At 47.8% G+C, this 9,763-nt stretch overlaps 1 protein-coding gene across 5 annotated transcripts in view; it reads left to right on the top strand.

Annotated features, from left to right (window-relative positions):
* Nucleotides 1-5,350: 5,350 nt before the first annotated feature.
* RNF144B (ring finger protein 144B) overlaps nt 5,351-9,763 on the top strand; it is a 511,196-nt gene continuing 506,783 nt past the window's right edge. The window contains exon 1 of one of the 5 annotated variants that reach the window (XM_069613583.1): nt 5,351-5,792. The gene's annotated coding sequence lies outside the window, so the exon portion shown is untranslated. Of the gene's footprint in view, nt 5,793-5,866; nt 6,018-9,763 lie in introns of those variants that run through there. The other 4 variants (XM_069613582.1, XM_069613579.1, XM_069613581.1 and 1 more) reach the window with 4 other exon arrangements.

The following is a 9,763-nucleotide window of genomic DNA, read 5'->3' as shown; positions in this document are numbered from 1 at the left end:
ATTCTCCAATCAATGTCTCCAATCAAGGAAGGCAAGAAGTTATTTTTCAAGGACTGAATAGTTTAACTCACAGATAGTCAAAGTTCTCGAAACGTATGCTAATTGATGTTCCAGTCCGTCAGTATGTTGTTGCTTAAGTACAGCTCTGATGGCGGCTTCAGAGGCATCAGTTTCTACAATAAACAGCTTATTTGTATCAGGTTGGATAAGAATCAGTGCTTCCGTGAAGAGATGTTTCAATTTCTGGAAGGTAGAGTCTTGTTTAGCAGAGCAAAGAAAGTGTGCCCCCATTTTAAGCAAAGGTGTGATTGGGAGCACGATGTTGGAAAAATCATGTATAAACTTCCTGTAGAAATTCGCCAGACCTAAAAAGAATGGACTTGTTTCACAGCAGAAGGCTGTGGCCATTTTAGAATTGCAGAAACATTTTGAGGGTCCATCGAAATGCCATTTCTGCTATAATGAAGCCCAGACAGTGAATAACGGGAGTATTAAACTAACATTTCTCCGGTTTGGCCAACAAATGATGGGTGCGAAAGCCTGGTTAGCTTAACATACTCAGTATGTTCTTGTTTAGTCCGGGTATAAATCAATATATCGACTAGATAGACGATTACGAAATGAAACAATATGTTTGAAAAGACTTGATCCATACATTTTTGGAAAATGGCAGGAGCATTCATGAGGCCAAAGGGCATAAAAAGGTACTCAAAGTGCCTGAACGGTGTTCTGAAGGCCGATTTCCACTCGTCCACGGTTCGGATCCTCAGCAAATGATAAGTTCCCCTTAAATCCAACTTAAAAAAGATGATGGCTCCCTGGAGTACTTCCACAATGTCAGAAATTAAGGGTAAAGGGTACTTGTCCTTTATGGTAACGTGATGCAATCCCCGGTAATCCAAACAAGATCGAACTTCAGACGTTTCTTTTTTTAGGCACAAAAAATAGAAACGCACCAGCGGGTCATTTCGATGGTCGAATCAAGCCGTTCCTTAGATTTATGTCCAGGTACTCCTTAGAGCCTTCTTCTCAGAAGTAGACAGGATAAACATCCTCCCAAATGGAATAATGGCATTAGGTGTTGTCTCAATTGCACAATTCGATGGGCGATGAGGTGGCAGTTTCTTGTTTTGGGTAGAAGAAAATACATCCAAAAACTCATCATATTCCAGAGTAATCTGTTGAACATGAGATACGGTTTTTGATGAGTAGACTCCTCGAATGGAACAGTTTCTACCAGGATGTTAGATCAACCCTGTAAGCAATGGGTCATACAAATCTCACAGCCCAAAAACAGAGAACTTGCCGCCTAGTTTATATAGGGGTTATGTCTGTGTAGCCAAGGTATTCCTAGTACAATTGGGTAGTGGGCAGCCTTAATAAAATCAAAGTGCGGATCTTCAGAATGTTGATGTATCTTCATTTGTAATACCTGAGTTTCTTCGACAAGGAATCCCGAAGAGAGGGGCTTTCCGTCAATTCCTTCTATGGGCTGAACAAGGGCTTTATGTAGACAGGGCATCTAATTATTTTCTGCCCACTCTCTATCCATAAACAGACCCATGGCGCCACAATCCACCAAGGCCAGAACTTGAATAGTGACGACCTGGCACCTCTAGAAAGACCTGAAACACCACAAGAGAAGTCTTCAAGTGATGACTGAGAAGTGTCGGAGACTAATTCATCCTCCCGTATCCTTGTTCCATTCAGGAGCGGGAGCTGGCGTTTCCCGACCTGTGAGGCGGAACAATCGGGCAATTCCGAATCATATGTGTAGAAGATGCACAATACAAACACAGCCCTTTTTGAAGTCTGCGACTCCTCTCTTCAAGGGTCAGGGGGCCACATACGGAACCCAACTGCATGGGTTCGGACTCACTCATCAGGGGAGCTCTGGCAGCTGTTGAAGATGGAGAAACTGGAGGCTGAGTTGTCCTGGAAAAAGGTCCCAATGTCCTTCTTTCTGATTTAATCTCCTGTATTCGGTAATCGATCTGCAAGGATAAATCTAGCAAATCTTGAAATAAGCAAAGACGGGGTACTCTTGCACCTCTGCATGAAGGCCTCTTTTGCAAGCTGTTTAAACTTAGATACATAGGTAAGCTTGTCCATTGTTCCTTGCTGTAGATCTAATAGTTTTTCTTGAGTTGAGGACACCGGATCAGGACGTTCAAACATAGTTTTGAAGGCATTGATAAAGGCAGTTTAATCATCCAGCATGGGACCTGCCATAGAGACCAAGGGAGTAGCCCAGGTTGGTGTCCAGTCAACTGGTCGACTGCAAACTGGTCGACTGCAATTTGGTCGACACCATTTGGTCGAATGCCAAATGGTCGAATTTTTTTTTTTATATATATATATATATATATATATATATGTGTTTGTGGGTTTTCGTGTGGGGAAAAAAAATAAAAAAGAAAAAAAAAGGGGGTTGGGGGGGACCCCCCCAAAAAAAACCAAAAAATGGGTAAAAAAAATTCGACCATTTGGCATTCGACCAAATGGTGTCGACCAAATTGTCTGTCGACCAAATGTTTTCGACCATTTGACTGGTAACCGCCCAGGTTAGTGCGTTTCCGGTGAGGTGAGAAATTACAAAACCTATCTTGGCCCTGTCTGTGGCATAGGAATGGGGTTTAAAGGCAAATTGGATCATACACATATCCAAATAGGCCTGCAATTTCACTTGCGATCCATCATATTTTTTGATCATGGAAGATGGTATTTCTTGTGACTGACATTATCTAGTGTTGAGATAGAGACGGTTGCCTGACAGTTCAAGAGGCTCAAAGATACTTCATTGATCTAAAAGCTTTTATAAAATCTCTTTATTCTTATACAAAATTATTCTAAAACATACATATATAGTGAGTTTACAAAACGTTAGTGGTTATATTCATCAATGAATAGAGGTGAAAATAATTGGTGCAAAGTCACAGGAGGTTGTCAATTCTTTGAAACAATCAGTGGTAGTCAGATCACAAACCCCTCACATTTGTGTTGACGACGACTAAAGGCATTGGCTTTGTGTCTCCCAGGATAGAGAGATGGATGGCTGATCTACAAGCATTTAATTTCACGGTGGAACACATTTCCGGGTTGAAAAATGTGCTGGAGGATTGGGTATCAGGTAATATTATCCCCATAAATAAGGTCGCCATACATATAGTCGCTGGGAAACGGCATGGGTGACATTATTTATGGGGACAATAAATGGGGTAAATTGGAGCCGAGGTTGCAGGGGTGTCCCCCGCTCCATTTAAAACAATGTGGTGAATGCAGGGGTGTCCCCCGCAGGTTCCATGTGATAATGTTGCTGCCAAGAAACGGCGCCATTCAGGCATGGCAACATTTTTAAGGAGATATTATCACATGGAACTGCGAATTGTCTATCCCGTTTACCTGTCTGTTGCAATGAGTTGCAGGACGAGGTTGAGGAAAGCACTCGGGTTGCTTGTGTGTTTCCAGCAGTTGGTAAGAATGAGTGGGATAAGGAGTGTGCGGAGGATCCAGAGCTGGCATGGAATCAAGGAAGGTTTGAGGAGTGGTTGGACGGATCTTAACTCCAAGGGAGAAGGAAGGGGATACGTGCATGTTTTGCACGAATTGTCCGATGGACCGTAGGGTGTTACGAAAGGTGACAGGTTGGTTCCTCCTCTCAGTTTGAGTTGGGGTCAAGGTGGCTTGGACATCGTGGGGCCCATGGATGCGCTTGGTGGCGAGTTGAGGTTTGACGTGGTTTTGGTAGATTATACTTTGCGTTGAGAGGAAGCCACCGCCCTGGAGTCGGTCACGGCTGAGAAGATTGTGAGTTTTCTGGGTATGGTCTACGACAGGTAAGGGGTTCTGGCTGGTATTGTCACGGACAATGGGTGCAGTTCGTGTCTAGTTGCATGCAGAATTTTCAGAGGAATTTGGGCATAAGGCACCACAGGACCGCTTTGTACAATCCCTCAGCAAACGGTTTGGTGGAGAGGATGAACAGCTTTGTAAAGGGTGCCATCCAGTTGGCTGTCGCCAATGGGTTGGTTTGGACCCAAGTACTATCTGAAGTCTTGTTGGCGTATAGGCGTACGCCATCTGTGGTCACCGGTCATTCCCCTTTTGAACTTATGAGGGGTAGGAAGGCAGCTTCGAAGTTGAGGACTGTTGCCTTTGGCGGGGGCGTCTGCACGAAGTTGAATATGGCTAAGGTTTTGGAGCGGGTGCGCCTAAGTCAGGAGAGGGTGAAATCACGACAATTGGATATGAGGCCCCTTGAGGTCTCGGTTGGTGATTGTGTTCGGGTGAAAAATCTGCGGTTTATGGCCAAGGGTTGTAGCGTGTACATGTCTCTGCGCACGGTAGTGAAGGTGGGTGCAGGTTATGTCGTGCTTGACAACGTTTTGAGGTGGAGCAAGAAGAGGTTGGTAGTGCAAAGGGGATCAGTTGCACCTTTCGGGTGTGTTCCCAGTGAAGGAGCTGTTTGTGTGTGGGGGCCCAGTACTGGTCCCAGATCTGGGACCATGGGGGGGGAGAAGTGGTGTGAGTGGGGAGGCACTTCGCCCGGGTGTGAAAGAGTGTGTAGGTCATGTGTCTATTCCTTCTGCGCTTGTGGAGGAGGAAAGTGGCCAAGAACTGGGCCAAGAACAGGTTTGTTCCACTGAGGTGAAACAAGTTGGCTCTGGCCTTTCCTCAAGGATTAGGTTGCCTCCCATCAAATTTAAAGATGTGTTTTGACGTTCCAGGAAGTGAGCTGTGTTGTTTTGTTTTTAGGCTATGTTTTCCTGTAAGCATGTTTCTTTTCTGTAGTTTCTTTTCCGTTTTGATTCTTTTCCTTTCACCCTCCTTTCCTTTCTGTTGTTTCCATTCATGGGGGGGAAGACGTCTTGCAATGGAACCCTGGTGGGTGCACTTATGGCCAGTGTTCCACATTCCTTGTCGGTTACAGTTGAGAGAGCGGATGGGTGGCCGAGGTTCATTCATCAATAAACTCGCTGTTCCTCACGCATTACCCAGTGTACTCCTCCTTTCATCAGTGTCACCTGTCACGGACTAATGTCACCCTCCCGACAAGCTCGGTGCCTTCCGTGAACTTCAATGGGATCACCCTCCAAAATACTGATTGACTTCACCCTCGGTCTGACATAACAAGCATCAACCTCCGTGACAAGGGTCTCTTCATGACAATTTGGAACGTACAAATGCGCCCACTGTGGAAGAAACGATATAGGGCTTGTGTTTAATGTAAAAACAAAACAAACCAACAAAAAAAACCACACAGGCGCAGCCACGACAGCAAGATGGGAAAAAAATGCTGGAACTTCACTGAATGCAGTTGTTCTCGTGTACGAGCCCCATCAGACAATGTAAAGTTAATCACCTGTGGCTGAAAGGGAGCCACACTGCCCCAGATGGGAAGTAGGAAGTGCTGTGCGCGAGCTTCCTGTGCAGGGCGCAGAGCAGATTCCCGTCTGGTGCTGCTACTGCATACAACAAGCTGTGACGTGCTCCTCCGGAGGAGCGAGGCAACACGCTCTCACACAGCGGCGGGGAAGGGAGAGGTTATGTCTACGAGTGCCAGGACGGCTGCTGGCGGCAGAGTCTGACACACGAATGTGAGACTGCCGGGGACGCAGATGAGGAGGAGACAGGGAAGAGGATAAAAAAGAACCGCGTCCGTCTGCGCGGCTCTCCCAGCGTGGAATCCTCGCCGGTGGTTTTTGTGACATAATGAATCTTGCAGGGGAGGTGCTGCAGAGCTGAATATTGGGTCCCACTACTGCTGGGAAAGACGTGGCTGTTATTCCAAGGTAAGCCCGGGAACGCGGCAGGGCGTCCCCCTTCCTTCCACTGCTTTATTTTGACTCGCGGAGAGATTAGCTGACACTGGCACACCGGCCCTGGGCGAAACAGGAAGCGTGTGAAGAAATCGCAAGGCAGTGGTGTATGATGTACAGTTTACCTTTACAGCAGGCTGTGCTTGGCGCTGCTTAGACCTGCCAGAAGTCATCGCGTTATTGCTGGGGAAATGTACGGTAAAGGAACGAAACGGGGGGTCTGTGTGACGGCTTGAATTGGCTGTCATGGGGGGCTGTTGTTTTGGAGAACGTAAACAACATGCGCAAGTCCTGTTTTTATGTGTATTCTTCATCGATTGACAGGTCGATTCTGCTTGCCTATTTTTGTTTATTGATCTGAATGGACAGACAATGAGCCGGCATTCTTGGCTGCCTGGCAGCCCCGAGCTCTTGATATCACAACAAACATAGAGCGGAGGCTGCGCCGCATCCCTTTCAAATCCTTTCTGGGTAAATGGGATCTTTTGGGTTTAAGCGATCAAACGCCAAACACGCTGCACATTAGACTCTCCTCTTGTACACAGCTTTATCCTGGTGGTATGTGAATCGAAGGAGCGGGTTAATAGTGTCTCTCTGATCGCTGCTTATGCTGCATATATAGTGCACATTCCCGTGGTCAACTTGAGCGTTGTTGCATGTTACGTTGTGTGCCATTTCTCCCATACATCCGTGAACCTGTTTTTGGGTGGAACACAAGTCTGTTGCTTTTTTATTCAGCATGAGCCATTCTCACCGAAAACTGCTAACATGTGTTGTTAATGATGTGTGTGTGTGTGTGTGTGCGTGCATTGGATAGACCAGGTTATTATGCCAGTGTTTGCGCTTGGCTGTGGTTATTGTTATGCTGAAAAATGCACATTTACTGTAGGGCTGCTCATTGAAGAATCACAGGTGCATATGGCTGGGGCGTGGGACCTTAGCTTTGCCAGTAGAGTGGCTCGGTTGGATGCGGTGGAACAGTGGGGTATGTCCTGTGACTGTTGACTTTCTTGCAAACAGAAATGCCATTGCTTGGTATTCAGGTCTCTTAATCAAAGGTGTGGCCATCGCTCATCAGGATATCTATGCACAGAGTGTACTTGGTTTTTGACTTTGCGTCTGTGATTTTATTTATTTATATAGACATTTATATAGTGCACAAAACCCAAAGGTATCTAGGCGCGTTAACTTAAGATATTGGTTACAGGCATGCAGTTACAAGTCATAACATTTGAATAATGAGAACAGAAAGTGCAATAATGAAATTAGGTGGGTACAGTGTGGAAGCAAAACCCCATGTTGCATGGTGGTTGCATCGCAAGGTGCAGAAACTCCATATGAACCCAATGTGGAAACCAAACCCCATGTTGCAGGGCTGCTGCGTCGCAAGTTGCAGAAAAGTCCATATGAACCCAATGTCGAAACGAAACCCCATGTTGCAGGGCGGCTGCGTCGCAAGGTGCAGAAAAGTCCATATGAACCCAATGTCGAAACGAAACCCCATGTTGCATGGTGGCTGCGTCGCAAGTTGCAGAAAAGTCCATGTAAACACAATGTGGAAGCCAAGCCCCATGTTGCAGGGTGGCTGCGTCGCAAGTTGCAGAAAAGTCCATATGAACCCAATGTTGAAACGAAACCCCATGTTGCAGGGCGGCTGCGTCGCAAGGTGCAGAAAATTCCATATGAACCCAATGTTGAAACGAAACCCCATGTTGCATGGTGGCTGCGTCGCAAGTTGCAGAAAAGTACATGTAAACACAATGTGGAAGCCAAGCCCCATGTTGCAGGGTGGCTGCGTCGCAAGTTGCAGAAAAGTCCATATGAACCCAATGTCGAAACGAAACCCCATGTTGCAGGGCGGCTGCGTCGCAAGGTGCAGAAAAGTCCATATGAACCCAATGTCGAAACGAAATCCCATGTTGCAGGGCGGCTGCGTCGCAAGGTGCAGAAAAGTCCATATGAACCCAATGTCGAAACGAACCCCCATGTTGCATGGTGGCTGCGTCTCAAGGTGCAGAAAAGTCCATATGAACCCAATGTCGAAACGAAACCCCATGTTGCAGGGCGGCTGCGTCGCAAGGTGCAGAAAAGTCCATATGAACCCAATGTCGAAACGAAACCCCATGTTGCAGGGCGGCTGCGTCGCAAGGTGCAGAAAAGTCCATATGAACCCAATGTCGAAACGAACCCCCATGTTGCATGGCGGCTGCGTCGCAAGGTGCAGAAAAGTCCATATGAACCCAATGTCGAAACGAAACCCCATGTTGCAGGGCGGCTGCGTCGCAAGGTGCAGAAAAGTCCATATGAACCCAATGTCGAAACGAAACCCCATGTTGCATGGCGGCTGCGTCGCAAGGTGCAGAAAAGTCCATATGAACCCAATGTCGAAACGAACCCCCATGTTGCATGGCGGCTGCGTCGCAAGGTGCAGAAAAGTCCATATGAACCCAATGTCGAAACGAAACCCCATGTTGCATGGTGGCTGCGTCGCAAGGTGCAGAAAAGTCCATATGAACCCAATGTCGAAACGAAACCCCATGTTGCATGGCGGTTGCGTCGCAAGGTGCAGAAAAGTCCATATGAACCCAATATCGAAACGAAACCCCATGTTGCAGGGCCGCTGCGTCGCAAGGTGCAGAAAAGTCCATATGAACCCAATGTCGAAACGAAACCCCATGTTGCAGGGCGGCTGTGTCGCAAGGTGCAGAAAAGTCCATATGAACCCAATGTCGAAACGAAACCCCATGTTGCAGGGCGGCTGTGTCGCAAGGTGCAGAAAAGTCCAAGTAAACACAATGTGGAAGCCAAGCCCCATGTTGCAGGGTGGCTGCGTCGCAAGTTGCAGAAAAGTCCATATGAACCCAATGTGGAAACTAAACCCCATGTTGCAGGGCGGCTGCTTCTCAAGTTGCAGAAAAGTCCATAAGAACCCAATGTCGAAACGAAACCCCATGTTGCATGGCGGCTGCGTCGCAAGGTGCAGAAAAGTCCATATGAACCCAATGTCGAAACGAAACCCCATGTTGCAGGGCGGCTGCGTCGCAAGGTGCAGAAAAGTCCATATGAACCCAATGTGGAAACGAAACCCCATGTTGCATGGTGGCTGCGTCGCAAGGTGCAGAAAAGTCCATGTAAACACAATGTGGAAGCCAAGCCCCATGTTGCAGGGTGGCTGCGTCGCAAGTTGCAGAAAAGTCCATATGAACCCAATGTGGAAACGAAACCCCATGTTGCAGGGCGGCTACGTCGCAAGGTGCAGAAAAGTCCATATGAACCCAATGAAACGAAACCCCATGTTGCAGGGCGGCTGCGTCGCAAGTTGCAGAAAAGTCCATATGAACCCAATGTGGAAACGAAACCCCATGTTGCAGGGCGGCTGCGTCTCAAGTTGCAGAAAAGTCCAAGTAAACACATTGGGCCTCATTAGGACCCAGGCGGAGTGGGTTTCCGCCAGCGCTAATCGCGGCGGACCCGTCCGCCGTACTACGAGTTCCCTTAGCGCCATGGAGGTTTTCTCCGCCTGGTTTTACCAGGCGGAGAAAACCATGGCGCTACGGGACCTCGTTGTTAATTACGCCACCGTATTTTACGGTGGCGTAATTAACTCCTTCCCCACTCCCATTATACCCTATGGGGCAAGAATGGGAATGGGGAAGGGCAGAATGGGGATTGGGGATTTACCGCTCCGCCGAGGTCGGAATGGGGCGGTAAATCCGCCAACCCCCATGGCGCTATCGACGGCTTTCCGCCGTGCTTCGCGGTGCATTTAGCACCGCGAAATCCGCCTGGGTCCTAATGAGGCCCATTGTGGAAGCCTAACACCATGTTACTGGGCGGCTAGGTCACAGGGAAGGGGTCCTGGTGCACAAGATGCAATGATTAAGCGCCGTAAACAAAAAGGCCGCAACCCCCCTACCCCCCTATATTGACATATGGGAAGGCTA

Source organism: Ambystoma mexicanum, chromosome 5p, assembly GCF_040938575.1.
Source record: "Ambystoma mexicanum isolate Mex_15411 chromosome 5p, UKY_AmexF1_1, whole genome shotgun sequence".
Lineage (NCBI taxonomy): Eukaryota > Metazoa > Chordata > Amphibia > Caudata > Ambystomatidae > Ambystoma > Ambystoma mexicanum.
This window is presented reverse-complemented; position numbering and strand designations above follow the sequence as displayed.